At 39.2% G+C, this 15,985-nt stretch overlaps 1 protein-coding gene and 1 long non-coding RNA gene across 6 annotated transcripts in view; one reads left to right on the forward strand and one right to left on the reverse strand.

The window, feature by feature from the left end:
• Positions 1-15,985, reverse strand: part of LOC105260723 — a 34,513-nt gene that overhangs the window by 12,523 nt on the left and 6,005 nt on the right. Inside the window, exons 2-3 of the long non-coding RNA XR_006600438.1 lie at positions 11,312-15,944; positions 8,426-8,471 (exon numbers count right to left, since the gene is read on the reverse strand). This is a non-coding gene — a long non-coding RNA (uncharacterized LOC105260723). The remainder of the gene's footprint in view (positions 1-8,425; positions 8,472-11,311; positions 15,945-15,985) is intronic.
• CCNY (cyclin Y) overlaps positions 11,431-15,985 on the forward strand; it is a 317,495-nt gene continuing 312,940 nt past the window's right edge. The window contains exons 1-3 of one of the 5 annotated variants that reach the window (XM_019834206.3): positions 11,431-11,548; positions 11,936-12,043; positions 12,386-12,408. The gene's annotated coding sequence lies outside the window, so the exon portion shown is untranslated. Of the gene's footprint in view, positions 11,584-11,935; positions 12,044-12,385; positions 12,453-15,985 lie in introns of all 5 variants that reach the window. The other 4 variants (XM_019834207.3, XM_019834205.3, XM_045061122.1 and 1 more) reach the window with 4 other exon arrangements.

Below are 15,985 nucleotides of genomic sequence, written 5' to 3' on the forward strand. Positions count from 1 at the left end.
TATTAAGCCTATTAAGGGATTAAACATGTATTTTTTAAGTATTATGATTTTACTGATATCATATTTGCCACTCAAGGATTTGTTTATAATTGAAGGCTTATCCAAATCAAAGGACCTTACACCCTGTACGAGCTGTTAGGGATCAGAGGCATAAACAGTGCCTCTGTTTTTGCAAAGCTTATTTGTCATTTCTGTTGATCTGGTCCTGAGATCAACAGATCAGGTTTATCAGGTTTATCAATAGAACATTAAACTAAAAATCCATCAACCTTTGCTCCCTCACCTCCTCACCCCTCGATGGACTCTGAAGTACCTCAACACATTGTAAGGTTAAAAAAAAGGGAGAAGAAATGGAATAGATATTGGGACTTAAGGCAAAATTTTCACTGATGAAATTATATATTTTTATAGAGGTGTCTTGACCCTATTTGAATAATTGTGAATTCTGGCGCTTAATTCTTATTTTTGATTTTGGTACTTTAGAATAACAGGAAAGAATACAATGTAATATATGGTTGTCTTTGGTTTCATGATCAAGACTGGAATTGTTGATTGTACACATCAAGCTCTTCATCCTATTCTGTACATTCCATTCTCCACTAGAAATTTTGTGTGCGTTAATAGTAGGAATACCATGTAAATTTGAGACTCAGAACTGGCACTGACTCCTCTATGCCTAGAGAGGTTCACCAACAAAGACACTGTGTGTCTTTGGGCTTTGTGTCTTATCGGTGGATACAAAGAGAATCACCACGTTCCAGTTACAATACTGACAGGTCATTGTGTGTGTTTCAAGACGTATCTATAGGTGGCCTGATTAACGATATGTGGATAGTTTATGTACTTCTGATGTCCTGAAAAGGGTGTAGAATGGGCAGCACAGGTCTTTGTGCACCTGGAAACCCCTCTAGGTTACCAGGATGGTTTCCTGGGCAGTGAGAGGAATCCATTTCCAGTTGCTCTGCCCTAGATCCTCCAAAAGGAAAACGTGTGTGTGTGTGTGTGTGTGTAACTCTGTGGTAGTAGTATCCATGTATACATTCAGGGCAAATAGAGACAGCATGAACAGTTGCAGAAACAAGGGAATGCAGCTGATGTCTTGCTCACGTTTTGGAGTTCTTCCTGTTATCTCTGACAGTGGGTACAGCTGGAAATAAACTAGAATCTAGTCAGAAGTTTCTCATCATGGTGGCTGTCAAACCAACCTGCCTTGGTGCCAGAGATTGGGAAAGAATTACAGACCAATTTAGGTTTTTAATATGGAAGCCAAAATCTTGAATAAACTATTTGCAAATATAGTTTAACAGTACTTTTAAAGAATAATAGAGACCAGCTAAGTGGAGTTCATCTCAGGAATGTAAAAATGATTCAGTATTAATAAATCTATGAATATAGTTCACATATTTATTAAAAAGGAAAAAATATCTCTATAGATGCCAAAAATTTTTACTACTTTCAGCACCCGTTTCTGATTTTAAAAATCTATAGTAGAAAGGTTTGTATGATTTTAAATACATGTGTGTCAAAGCACCAGTTAACATCATATTTGATGCTGAGGACAACAGATCAATAAAGGAAAACAAAGAAGAGATGAAACTGACCACTCTGATTTTTCCTTTGACCCCTCTTTCCTCATAAAATCTTATTTTCATTTTGTCTTCTATTTTCCCCAATCTCCATTTATTGCTATAATCACCACTGGTTGATTTCCACTGCTCTGCCTTCTTCTCTAGCAAAGAGCAACCAAGATGGTGAGTGGAAAGCAGCATCTTCTGTTCTTAAGGAAAACTTAGCCCTGGGCTCCTATGTATCTTTTTGACTTGCCTCTCTTTTGTTGGGAGTATTAAGGTGATTTTTATGGGATTTCCCCCCCACTCACCTACCTTCCTCTTATACTGCTCCTGGGGGTGGGAACTGGGATGAATTAGAAGCATCTAGAACACTGCTCAGTCAAGAAGATAGTGGGAATCTGCTGTTTTTCTCTCTTGTTGATGAGTTTTTAAAGATTATAAGTGTGACACACCCCCCCCCACACACACACACCTTTTTTATTGCTACAGCATCATTTTCCTTTTAATCTCCCCATTTTTGTAATCATTAATTTGGGGGAGATATTATCTTTTCTGAACTCTCTCTCCATTTTACACTCAAGGTCCAGAGTGGACATATAATTTAAAAAGAGAAATTGGCAACTTTCATGGGAAAGTGAAGGATCTGTGGCAATCATGTTTGGATTAAGACCATATTCTATTTTATCTATAAAATGGGAACCCCTGGAGCCTGCAGTATCAGGTTGGGTATGATCCTGGCTATTAGCAAGTGGGGAAACTCATCTGAGGTGAGAAGATACCAGAAACCAGGTATGTTACTGTGGAATGCAGGCCAGGAACTAGATAGGGACTTTTTTTGTCCATCTTTGGAACTTGCCACAAAATGTTGCAGCAATGGGAGCCTCAGAGGCAGACAGCAAGAGAGATTTAAGAAAGAATTTATGGACTCACACCTTCAGTAGTGGATTGGGTGGATTTAGTGCTGTCAACCCACTGGTTCCTGTGGCAGAATGCTTGGAAACATTCAGAGGGAGACTCGGCAGTAAAGTGTGTTGTCAGGAATCATATGTCAGATTTCTAAACACACACTGACAGGAGAAAAGACCTCTGCATATGTACTAAACCAGAAAGACTTGTGCCACAAGCACAGGGCAGATGTGGAGCTACTGGAAGCAGTTCTGGAAGCAGAAATTGGGCTCTATTGGACCAAGTTACCAGGAAAGCAGAGCACTACTGAGGAAACAGAGGCCCTGATTCTATCTGGTAAGGAAGCTAAGTTCAAGAGGAAGAGAGGGAAGAAACCACATCGAGAGTCTTCTGGGACCAATAGAGTGGTCAGATGTGAACAGTGGAGTGGAAGCAAGCATAACTCAGGATGCTAAATTCTTGACCACAAAGTTCTGGGAGACAGAGATAGACACGTCTCACTGCTGAGCCAAAGTGCCCTTGGAGCAAGCCCAAGGCCATGATCAAGACTATGTATGCCCTACTTTCTCTCCAGGGTGGGGCCTTAAGTCATGGTTAGTGTTGTGATGACCAACAGGTATTGCTAGGGCACAGTTGTTGCCTACCATGGCAACAACTTCATGGCTTTGGGGGATTCACTGAGTTTGAAATGTGTATTATTGCACTGGCTGCAAAGAGGATGGACTTTTTTTTTTTAAGTTTATTTACTTAGAGAGAGAGCATGAGCAAGAAAGGAGCAGAAGAGAGAATCTCAAGCAGGCTCGGCATCATCAGTGTGGAGTCTGATGTGGGGGCTCGACCCCCTGAATTGTGAGATGATGACCTGAGCCTAAATCAAGAGTGGGATGTGTAACCAACTGAGCCACCCAGGTGCCCGAGGATGGGATTTTTATAGGATACTATCCTTGTGGTAAAATCCCTACTTTAGTCATGGAGACGTCAAGGAGGGCAAAGGTGGCTGAGCCAAAAAAGACCTCTCTGACACCCTAGTCCTCTTTATCTCTCTCTCTCTTTGCCCTCCTCTCTTGCAAAAGCAAAGACTAGCTGAAGAGTGGGTCAATTAGTGATGTTTGTGTGTGGCAGAGTGCTGGGGATGGAGCATCGCCCTCCACCATTGAGATAATAAATTTGTTTTCAGCCACCCAGTTTGTGGTAATTTATTCCAGCAGCCACAGGAAACTCCTAAAGATTCCTACTCAATCCTACAAGAGGAAGTGTTCTTAACTATGGACCCTCAGCCCAGACCTACTGAATCCAAAACTCTAGGGAAACTGTGGGTTTCATTTTTTTTGTTGTTGTTTTTGAGAGAGAGAGAGTGAGTGAGTGAGTGCGAGCAAGGGAGGTGCACACTATTAGCACGGAGCCTACGTGGGGCTCAATCCCATTAACCATGAGATCATGACCTGAGCCAAAATCAAGAGTCTGAAGCTTAGGGGTGCCTGGATGGTTCAGTCAGTTAAGCGTCCAACTTCAGTTCAGGTCATGATCTCACGGTTCATGGGTCTGAGCCCCGTGTCAGGCTCAGGCTTTGTGCTGACATCTTGGAGCCTGGAGCTTGCTTTGGATTCTGTGTCTCCCTCTCTCTCCACCCCTCCTCCCTCATACTCTCTGTCTCTGAAAAAAATGAATAAATGTTAAACAAATTTTTTTAATTAAAAAAAAGGAGTCTGGGGCGCCTGGGTGGTGCAGTCGGTTAAGCGTCTGACTTCAGCCAGGTCACGATCTTTCGGTCCGTGAGTTCGAGCCCCACATCAGGCTCTGGGCTGATGGCTTGGAGCCTGGAGCCTGTTTCCGATTCTGTGTCTCCCTCTCTCTCTGCCCCTCCCCCGTTCATGCTCTGTCTCTCTCTGTCCCAAAAATGAATAAAAAACATTGAAAAAAAAAAAAAAGGAGTCTGAAGCTTACCCAACTGAGCCACCCAGGTGCCCCAAAACTTCAGTTTTAAAAGCTCTCTAGGGCTCAGTGTGGAGCCTGCTTTGGATTCTCTCTCTCCCTCTCTCTGCCCCTCCCCTGCTCACACTCACTCACTCTCAAAATAAATAAGCATTTAAAAAATAAAAGCCCTCCAGAAAATTCTGACACCCAGCTAGAGGTGACAACTGCATCTGTAAAGACTGTTCTTTTCCTCACCTGCCATAACCAGGGTCTCAGGCTTCAGAAGATGTGTTTGGGGGAATGGATTTATGCTGAACCAGGAGCACAATCCCTTTGTGAAGCAGAGAACATAATTTCAAGATACTGTAGGGGAACGGAAATTATTTTTCCTACATTCTCCTAGGTTTTCTGGCTGGGGCCCTATAAACTAGGCTGATAAAAGACAAATCAATGAGAGAAAAGCAAGCAAAAGTTCATTAGCATGTGTACCACCCTCACACCTGGAGTATTCAGAGATGAGTAACTCAAAGTGGTGCTTAGAACTCAGGCTTATGTGGAATCTCAGCAAGGGAACACTAATGTGTTACAGAAGCGATGAGACAAGGGAAAAGAAACTTGAGTCTCTGGCAAGCCAAACTGTGGGAAGGAACATTATGACAAACTAATGGTAAATAAAAGTTTAGTAGAAGTTGTTATGTAGATTCCTCTGGTGCTGTCTCCAGGGTGCTTAAGGTCTAAAGTTGTCTCTGGTGATTAATTTTGGTCCTTACTAATAGAGAAGGAAGGGGGACACCTTTGTAAACGTATGTCTTGCTTTCAGGCAAATAGGGGGAGGGCAGAGAGCTTTTCTTGTATCTGCTTCTTAGTTGCCTTCAGCTCAAAATAATCCTTATGCAAACGTGGTATATATTGGGGTGCATATTCTGACATCCTACAATACCTAATACCTTAACCATTTCCCATAATCCAGTATGATTCATACATTTCTTTTGAAAGTTAAGAAGACACAGTAAAAATAATTAAAAATCTAAATCCTGACATTTCAAATGCACCTTTTGTCTCAGATGCTATAAATTTTGTTTCGGGCTTAAGACTTAATCTATTTTGGGGCACCTGGGCCGCTCAGTTAGTTAAGCATCCTACTTTGGCTTAGGTCACGATCCCCAGTTCGTGAGTTCTAGCCCCACATTGGTCTCTGTGCTGACAGCTCAGAGCCTGGAGTCTGCTTCAGATTCTGTGTCTCTGTGCCTCTTTCTGCCCCTCCCTGCTCACACTCTGTCTGTCTGTCTGTCTCTCTCTCTCAAAAATAAATATTTGAAAAAAAAGATTTAATCTTTTTAGGAGGAAAAAAATGTCACTGCTTGAAAGGAAAAAATATAACATGTTAATAATAGGTATTAGAAAAAAACAAAACTCCCAAGTAGATGTCTCCATTTTCCCTTCACCTTCCCCTGGATGCAGCACAAGTGAGAATACTCAGTGAGGTGCCATCAGGATTTCAATGGCTATCACAGTTATTTGTCCCTCCACAAGGGATGAGCACAGATGTAATTCTAAAGAAAAATTCAAGTATATGCTCCTGATGAATTGTCACTAAAGGTAAGTGGATTTCTTTCTCTAGTTATTGTGCATAGATTAGTGCCCAACTAGGAGGAAAATGCTTAATGGACTATCTGATTAAAGAACAATTTCATTAAAATAACCACTAGTTTTATGCCAATGCATAGATACAATGTAACGTTACCAATTTACTTTTTAAAAGAGCTCCTGAAGAATATAAGCCAATTACTTCAGTAAAAGCCCTATATTGCACCAGGGAAAGATGAAACATTGGACTTGATTAATCACAACATCTGCTGTATGAATTAATCTACCATGAAGAATTAATGGGACTGTCCTTCAAGAGGAACACCAAGGAGAGAAATGATGAATAACTTGATTTACAAAAACAGGCAGTGGGCAGGATTTGACCTACAGGCTCACTTTGCCAATCCCTACTCTAGAGCTAAGGATGGTATTTACATTTTTAAATGATTGGGAAAATTCAAATGAACAATTAATCATACTATGTGAAAATTATTTGAAATTTAAATTTCAGTGCCCATAAATGAAGTTTATTGGAGCTTGGCGACCCATGCCTGTTCATTGGTGTGTTGCCCATGGCTACTTTGGCCTACAATGGGAGCGTTGAGTGGTCCTGACAGAGACTGCATGGCCCACAAAGCCTGGAACGGCTACTATCTTGTTCTGGCCGACTATGTGAATTAAATCTCAGCTCCCTACTTAGTACTAGTGTCACCTTGGACAAGTGACTCTAAGCCTTAATTCCTTGCCTATAGATATGCAGGTCAACACTAGGGTCCAAATGGAACCCGGCAAACAGAAATAGTTCCTACGTTCACTGAATCCTCATTTAGTGAGAGGTAAAGATCTTCTGGGGACTTGCACATAGACCGTACTTTTTGAATCATTTCCTTTAGTGAAGTTAAAACAAAGATATCTTAGGATCCTTGGAACTTGAAATCAAGTGTCCTGTGATCAGACCTCTGACCTGATTTCTTTTGGGAACTTACAGGGAAACTAAGAATGAAAAAGCAAGAACAAGCCATGGGAAAATGAGAAAAATATAGTTTGGAATTGGAAATTCTGATCCTCAGAATTCTCATTTGTTAAATGAGATGTAAAACACTATGCAAATATATACAGTTGCCCAATTAATGTATTTGGAGCATACTTACACTAAAAAATTACTTGTTTTTTTTTATCTGAAATATAAATTTTATTGGGTACACTGTATTTTTATTTGCTAAATCTGTCAACCCTATATATGAACCTTAGTAATTTGTCATAAAAAGGCTAAATATGATCTTTGCTAAAAATATATTCTATCAGTTAATCATTTTCCCCAAAACCTTCCTATGAAAAAATTGTGCTATAGAAAGGGGCAAAGAATGTGTAATTTTAGAACCTACTAAAATTTGCAAACTGACAGCTAGAGGGAGCCAAACTGATAAAGAAACAAATGACACCCCATATCCTGGGCTGATTAGTCTTCCTGCAGATTCAAAACAAGCCCTGTGTGTGAATCAGTCACTTTTCTAAAAGGTATACATTTTTTACTTTCTTGAAATAACATAATTAGGACATTCAATGTCTAAAAAAAGGTAACAAACAATAAATGGGTTTCAACAAAAGGATCCCTTGTGCTATACCTTTTCCATTTGCCTGCAGGTGAAGATGGGCTGGAGCAGGGAATAGAGCAGAGACTCGTGTGAAATACCCGAATACCGAATTCTAAGACTCATTGCACAATGCATTTAACTTAATATTATAAACAAGAATCTAATCTGAGGAATGATTTATTGAGCCTGAAAAAGCACAAGAAATCTCCAAAATCTCTCCTTGCAGCCCAGGAGATGTCATCCTCCCCAGTAATTCTCTCATTAGAAGGGAAATCTTAGCATACGTTTGTCTTGCTGTTGCTCCCCAGACCTGAAAGACAAGAGATTTTTCTATTTTCCTTTTCCTTTCCAAGGATTCCCTTATACTCTGTTTAAAGGAAAATTGTTCGGGGTGCTTGGGTGACTCAGTCAGTTGAATGTCTTATTCTTTATTTCAGCTCAGGTCATGATCTCGCAGTGGGGGAGATTGAGCCTTGCATTGGACTCTGCGCTGACAGTGTGGAACCTGCTTGGGATTCTCTCTCTCTCTCTCTCTCTCTCTCTCTCTCTCTGCCCCATTCCACTCATGTTCTCTCACAAAAACAAACATTAAAAAAAAAAAAGCAAAATTGTTCTACGTTTAAATTTTTCAAATGACCATCCATTGTTAAAGAACAATATGCTTGGAATAATCTATAAGCCAGCCAGATTTGCCTCTTGAAACACAAACAGAGAGTATTTGGAATTTAGGGTGTCTTTCTCTTTTAAAACCTGTTTTGCAAGCCTGTGATCTTCAAAATTCTCAAAGACTAGACTGCAAAAAATATGTAATATTTTCTCTTTGCCTTCCTGCCATAAGAATGATAATCCTACCTGAGGCAAATGGATGCTGCCAACAGAATAGAAGGAGGTCATATACCTGGAGGCACAGGGAGAAAAGAACATTATGTATTTTAAAGATAATATTCATTACAATGGTTATTCAGCACCAAAGTCAACCCAGCTTTATCAAGTATTTTCTTACACCTGATGTTTATCCAGTAGTTATTCAGATACAAGCAAACAGAAATCATTCCTAAGTTCTTGCACATATATTCTCAAGTAGGATGTAGAAATGTTCCTATTATTTGGAGGTCATCCAACTATCCACAAACATTAGAACAAACAAATGGAAAATATTTCTCAATGCCTGAACTACAGTAGAAGATTAACTAGGAATCTAAGTGGAAAAATAATTTCTCTAAAAGAATTTTTTCAAATGATCATTCATTGTTAAAAATTATGCCACTGTAATAATGAAAAGAACTGTTGATCTGGGGCAGGTGCATGGCAATCATGCCATCTACTGCATGACTAGTTAATGTTGGGCAACCTGGTGTGAGAGCTGGGAACCAAGTAGAGGGTGATGGGCAAGACAGAGATCTTGCTTGTAACCAAGGAGCTGGAACAATTATGTGTGGATAGTTATTAACCATTTTAAAAGATTGAATAGCAATTTGCAAGTATATAGCAAACATCTGTGGAAATAAACAAAGACCACCAAAATGAGAAAAGCCAAAGCTATTTATTGTGAGCTTGCTATAGTGAGGGAGACAGCCACCGTCCCTTGTGTTTTGGTGGGGACTCAAAGGCAGGCAGAGGAGTGGGAAAGCTTTATAAAATGCACAAAGTGGGGGCTTCAGGAGTGCTTGATTGGAAGTTGTCGGCATGGGGAAGCTGTAGATGGTCTAACTAGAAACAAGACATCCTAGGTGATTGGTCAGGGTGCATATTTGGCTTTCTCTGGTTGGTCCTACGTTGGAAGCAGGGACAAAAACTAGGGAAGCTGTCAGTTATTAATCAAGTCCTGGCCATTTTAGGCTGATTGTTACAGTAGTTATTGTTTAGCTTCCTGCAGTGTCACTGGAGATTGCAATTTTGTTCCCCTTAAGTCTGATTTATAGCAGGCTGGCTTCCTGGGTTGTTTACTGTAGATAAGAGGTTGGTTTCCTGGACAGGTTGCTGCAGGTTGCAGGTCAAAGTTTTATTTTCATACAATGGTCTGGCCATTGACCATTTGTATATTCAGTCTGTCATATCCCATTCCATAATCTAAATAACAGAAAGAAAAACTAAGCAAACATACCCAAAAGGTGTTGGTGATAGGTCAGTTTTAAAATGTTAATCATTATAATCTTCTAGAATTAAGATATTTAAACTTCAGATATATCCTACACCCAAACAGGTCAGGTTGCAGATCTTACAGACAAATCATTTATGTTCTAAAAACCAATGTCCTAAAATTGTGTACTTTATTAGGTAGATTGCAAAGGTATATATCCTGTTAAATACTGTACAGTAGAATATAACCTCCATAAAGGACAAAACTTTGTATTGTTCAGCACTTTTTCCCTGGCACCAACAGGGAGCAGGATCTAATACAGGGTCTGATACATAGTAGGCACAAAAGAAATATTAACTGAATGAATTAATGCATGTTTCTACCTTTTTTATATATCTTTCTTTTTAATTGTGGTAAAATGCACATAACATAAAATTTACCATTTCAAACATTTTTATTTATTTTTAATTTTTTAAAAATGTTTTATTTATTTTTGAGAGAAAAAGAGAGCAAGAGCAGGGGAAGGACAGAGAGAGAGTGGGACAGAATATCTGAAGCAGGTTTTGCATTGAGAGCAGCAAGCCCAATGTGGGGTTTGAACTCATGAACTGCTAGATCATGACCTGAGCCAAAGTTGGACGCTCAACCAACTGAGCCACTCAGGTACCCCTACTGTTTCAACCCTTTTTACATATATGGCTGAGTAGTGTCAAGTGCATTCACATTGCTGTGCAACCAATCTCTAGAATTCTTTTTTCTTTTATTTAAATATTTATTTTGAGAGAGAGAGCATGCACGCATGTGTGCAGGGTGAGGGGCAGAGAGAGGGAGAATCCTAAGCAGGCTCCACACTGTCAGCACAGAACCTGGCGTGGAGCTTAATCCCACAAACTGTGAGACCATGACCTGAACTGAAATCAAGAGTAGGATGCCTAACCAACTAAGCCACCCAGGTGCCCCACTAGAGCTCTTTTCATCTTGCAAAACTGAAACTCTGACCCATTCAGCAATTCCCTGTTTTCCCTGCCCCCCAGCCCCCCAATCCATCTCTATGAATTTGACCACTCTAGGTAACTCATATAAGTGGAGTCACAGTGTTGTCTTTCTGTGTCTAGCTTATTTCGCTTAGCATAATGTCTTCAAGGTTCATCCTTGTTGTATCATGTGACAGAATTTCCTTCCTTTTTAAAAAAAATTTTTTTTAATGTTTATTTATCATTGAGACCAATCAAAAGATTGGTCTTTAAGGAGGCAATTTTCATTTATCCAGAAGTTTCACTTGCATGGAATGGAGGCCTTCCTTGTAATGCCACATTAGTGGGATGTTACTATTTACATATATAATCATCATACAGATGCCTTTCAAATATAAATCATGATATAATAAGTACAAACACTACACTAAAACAACATTTTCAGTTAATGGTGTCTATGTGATGGCAAAATGTTTATTGATTCAGGAAAGAGGGAATCCATTTAGCTGGGAACACTCTTGGGGAATTGAATATTAAGATCTAGGATACTTGAGGCGAATATTAGAGTTTTCAGATTTCTATAGGATTCCTGGAGTTGTATCCTTTTTCCTCTCATCTCATCTTTCTCTAAGCCAAATTTACAAACCAAACCATTGAAGAATGACAAGTCTAACAATTAATTACCATTTGGGGGGTATATTGAACAGCCTCATGTACAGAATGCCTGGAATCTGAAAGAAGTCAGGAAGTGACATACGCCCTGAGGGGGGGTAATGACATAGTTATGACACATAAGGGGCATTATTACAGTGTGTGCGGGGCTGCACATGGGAGGAATGGGTAAAAGTCAGGGAGGGATGTGCACTCCATCCCATGCAAGAGCTACTGCTGCCAGCCCATTGATAGCTGGCTGGCTGACAGGTGTGTCCAGAGGCAGCAGGCAGAGGCATATGGTGGTGAGCGCTGTGTGTGAAGCATGAGAGGACCCCCCAGAGTCGCTAGGAAAGATAGGTGATCTGGGAGTCAAGAGTAATGTTTGCCAAAAGGTTGGTGAGGGGTTCACCTACAGATACAAAAGCCAGGGAGACAAGCAAGGTTAAGGAATGCAAAGGGATCTGAATAAAAGGTATTGAAACTGAGAATAAACAAGTAATTAATAGTTAAAATGTCAGGGAGTTGTTGAAGTATGTGTGAAGAATATCACAATGGGGCTATAATTTCATCTCTTGAATTGGGAAAAGGCTGTCGTCACTTTTTTGTGTTACACAACATGGTTCCTTTGTAAAGGAGGGTGTGTTGTTATTCCAGGTTCATGGGTGAGGAAACTGGGCAGTGAACCCAAGCCCCTTCAGTCATATCAACATCAGAAGCTGAATTAGGACTGGAATTCACCGCCTTGCAGCATTTTGCTAACAGGTGAGCCTTGATCCATAATTTTCCAGTGCCAAAATCTCTTCTTTCCTAGAAAAAGCTTTTGTTTCTAACAAATGTATCTTATGTTTTAATGGGCAGTGGGTTGTGGGGACAGGGGAACTTGTACAAACTTATCCAGTAAAAGTCTTCAGCAATGTTAGCTTAAGAAGTGGCCCGAATTTAGGTGATTTTGCTTGTTTAGAGACACTAGGTTTTTGATGCCTTTACACTGAGACATCAATTCAGTAGTTCTGATTCTATATTAACCATTAAGTATGTGCTGGACTAATGATTTTAATCTAATGATTTTTATATAAATGAATATCTATTCATCTGTTTTTTTAGGCAATGAAGCAAGGGCTTTTCAGGTATGTTTGAACCTTCAGTGGAAATTGCAGAAAATCACTAAAATGTAAGATTATTGAGATTGTTGTTTAAAGCTTTTTGAAAAAATAACTAGATTGATAGGAAATGTGTTCCTGTCACATGTTATTTTTTACCTGAAATTTTCTTCATTTGGTGGTTGAATATTAAAGCCCTAGTTACTTCTAGTTAGTCACAAAATAGCTCAAGGCACTTGCTGTATTCTAGAATGTTCCATAAACAAGTGTAGTTTAGGATTTGTAATAACAATAAGATACCAAGGTGAAATGGGCTAATCCCTTCTTCCTATCTCACCTCTTATGGTAAGGAGTTCTTGTAGAAAAAATCACCTGGTTGCTTCATGAAGGATCCTATCGGTTCTCAAGTAAAGGGCAGAATGAAGCGATGGAAACCAAGAATCTGAAGGCATGTTTCTCAAAATATGGTGGTCTGTGTGTCATCAATCAGGGTGTTCTGAGATGTGTGACAGAGGTGAATACTCCTGGGCCTTGGAAGAAAAGTTTGGGACAGTGCATGTTAAACAAGCTCATCAGGTTATTCTGTGCATATTAGGTTTGAGAACCAATACATTTGAAGAGGAAAGACCTAACTTTTGTTAAGGTCAATTCTGCCCGACATAGTCTCTTCTAGACACTCTATCATGTCTGCAATCTCTTTTTATTTTTAATTTTTTTTAATGTTTATTCATTTTTTGAGAGAGACAGAGCACGAGCAGGGGAGGGGCAGAGAGAGAGGGAGGAGACACAGAATCAGAAACAGGCTCCAGGGTCTGAACTGCCAGCACAGAGCTGGACGTGGGACTCAAACTCGTGAACTGTGAGACCATGACCTGAGTCAAAATCAGATGCTCAACTGACTGAGCCACCCAGGCACCCTGTGTCCACAATCTCTGAATGAAAAATGGTTCACTTAATTTTTTTAACACTTCCTGAAGAAACAGATTCATGTGCATTCATTGTGTTCCTTTTCAAGAAATGAAAATACATTTGGGAGGGTTAAGGGGCCCTCACCTATGTTCACATAGAGAATAAGTCTTACTGATGTCTGAAGCCAAAGCAAGATGTACAAATGAAATACAAACAAAACTATAAAACTAATAAAAATTCAAATTGGCAACGTTGATGTGAGACAGCTGGTGTTGTTTGCTGAAACTAAATCTTACATGTTAGGTTTATAGCAGAAAGATATAGCTTTGGGTCCAGCTCTATTTTTGATCAAAGTAATATGACTGCAGGCAAAGCTCTGTTTGCTAAATCAGAATAATTAGACTTCATACTTAACCAAATTTTCTAGCAAGCAATCCTTCAATGAGGTCTCCCTGTATCTTTCAGACACCCACAGTCCTCTAGATCAGGGGTTTTTCTTTTTTCTCTAAAAGGCCAGATGGTAAATCCATAGGTTTTATAGGTTAAGAGACAAAATTGAGGCAGGTACTTATATAATAAGAAAATGTCTTGTCACACAAATCGGTACTGCTGAATAGTGATACCAATCATAAGCATGTGATTTTAATAGGAAATATTACTTGAGTCATTTATAGAATTCTATTATATTCTTTCCTTGATATTTACCTTTTAGTATGTTACTGTAGATTAATCAGTTCAATTGAAAGTTAAGTGGAAGTTAGATGGATTTTGCACAATTAGATGGATTTTGAAATATTTGACTTTTCTTTTGCATGTGAAGCAAGGTCCAAAAAATACTTCTGGAACTGTAGGTTTAGGTTGAGCTTGGAAAATATATTCTCTGAAAATTTGTGTGGGGTGGAGATTTAACTTCTTGTTTTAATTTTTGACAACATAGGAAGTAAATACAGCAGCTTGATACTACTTGTGATTCAAACAACATTAGTTGTCATCAAAATGACTTTACTGCAGTATAAGTTTTGTATGTAAGCTCAGCTTTGCCTAATAGTTTTAGGTTCAATTCATTAAGAAACATCAAATCTGCAGCAAAAGCTAATTTCCAAATTCACTCACTGTTAATTAACAATGATTGAAGAAAGTCCTCATTCAGACGAATTTCAATCTTGATCCTGGGCTGAATACAATCTCAATATAATTTCATCAGTGCTAAAATGTCACACTGCTGTATGGTAGGATTTACTTCTATCTATGACAAAATTTATGGTGCTGAAGATATTAAGTCCATGAGAGTAGAATTTCACTATTGACACTGCCAATTCTGTAAGACATGATATCAAATATGTTCCTCAGAAGTACCTGCTGATAAGAGCATCTGGTTGGCTCAGTCAGCTAAGCAACCGAATCTTGATTTGGGTTCGGGTCATGATCTCAGTGCAGAGCCCACTTGGGATTCTTTCTCCCTCTTTCTCTGCTCCTCCCCAACTTGCACGCATGCTCTCTCTCTCTCAAAATAAATAAACATTAAAAAAGAAGTACCTGCTGTTAAATAATACAATGAATATAAGGAAGTCTTTAAACACCTTAAATTTTCAAAATCTGTAAATTCATCCAACTAAGAGCTTTTCTTCTCCACATATATTTTTATCACCATCAGTTATAGCACATCTTAGCAGATTCTACTTCAGGTTGTACTAGATTAGTGTTTTCTCACTGTTTTCAAAAATATTCTCAATTATAATTGTTTCATACAGACCATTCATAGGTGAAACTCAGTGACTTTGGATCTGGCATTAGTCCTTGAAAAAACAACTGAACAGTATGTTGATTTATCAAAAGCCAAGGAAAACCCCTTGAAATCATTTGGTTTCTTTTTAAATGGACTATTGATATTGCTTCCAATGTCCTAAACTCTTTTGAGTCACTTTCCCCCCCAAAGTTAATAGTCTTAAACCAGTTTATTTTCTCTGGACACATTTCTTTGGCTTGGAATCAAATATGACTTAATTAACAACACTGGTCAATGACTCGCTTTATCTAACAAATGAACTATTTGGAAACTTACTTCGGTTGCAGCTTCATTTCAAAAAAATTAGTGAAAAAAATTATACCTTAATGAAGTATTCCTTCTTCTACTTTCCACTTTTTCTGACAAGTGCTTTCCTATAAGTTGGCAATATTGTTATGATTGCTTAGTCCTAAGTAATACTGACAGATACTGTAGGTTTAGCACAGTGATAACATCACTTCATAATAAAAAACACAGTTCTTTGTCATCCAATTGATGACAAAATAATCCATAATCCATTATGTCTTACACGTGTAATATTTGAAGTTTACTTTTCTCCCATTTTTGTCTTGACATGATGTGCATGAACTTGTCATAAAAAATTATAGGCCCCTCCCCCTGGTGCTCCAGCCTGACTTCCCTCCCAGACCCAACCTGCAGAAAGGCTGCCCAGAGGAGGAGAGGAGGGGAGGGTGTGTGGGTCTGTGTGGGTGCTGATGTTCTAGAACTTCCATGCTACCCCCAGCTGCACGAGGAAGTTGGATCTGACTTCTTCAGGATCTGTCCTTCTTTGGGTTCCCAAGGTGTCCCACCAGATGTCAGAAGTGGGTGGAGAATTCTGGGAGAGCAGACTTAGAAGATAAAACACCTGATCAATGAAATAAACATTATCAATTATGTGTCAAACAT

The sequence above is a fragment of the Felis catus genome, chromosome B4 (genome assembly GCF_018350175.1).
Source record: "Felis catus isolate Fca126 chromosome B4, F.catus_Fca126_mat1.0, whole genome shotgun sequence".
NCBI classification, from domain to species: Eukaryota; Metazoa; Chordata; class Mammalia; order Carnivora; family Felidae; genus Felis; species Felis catus.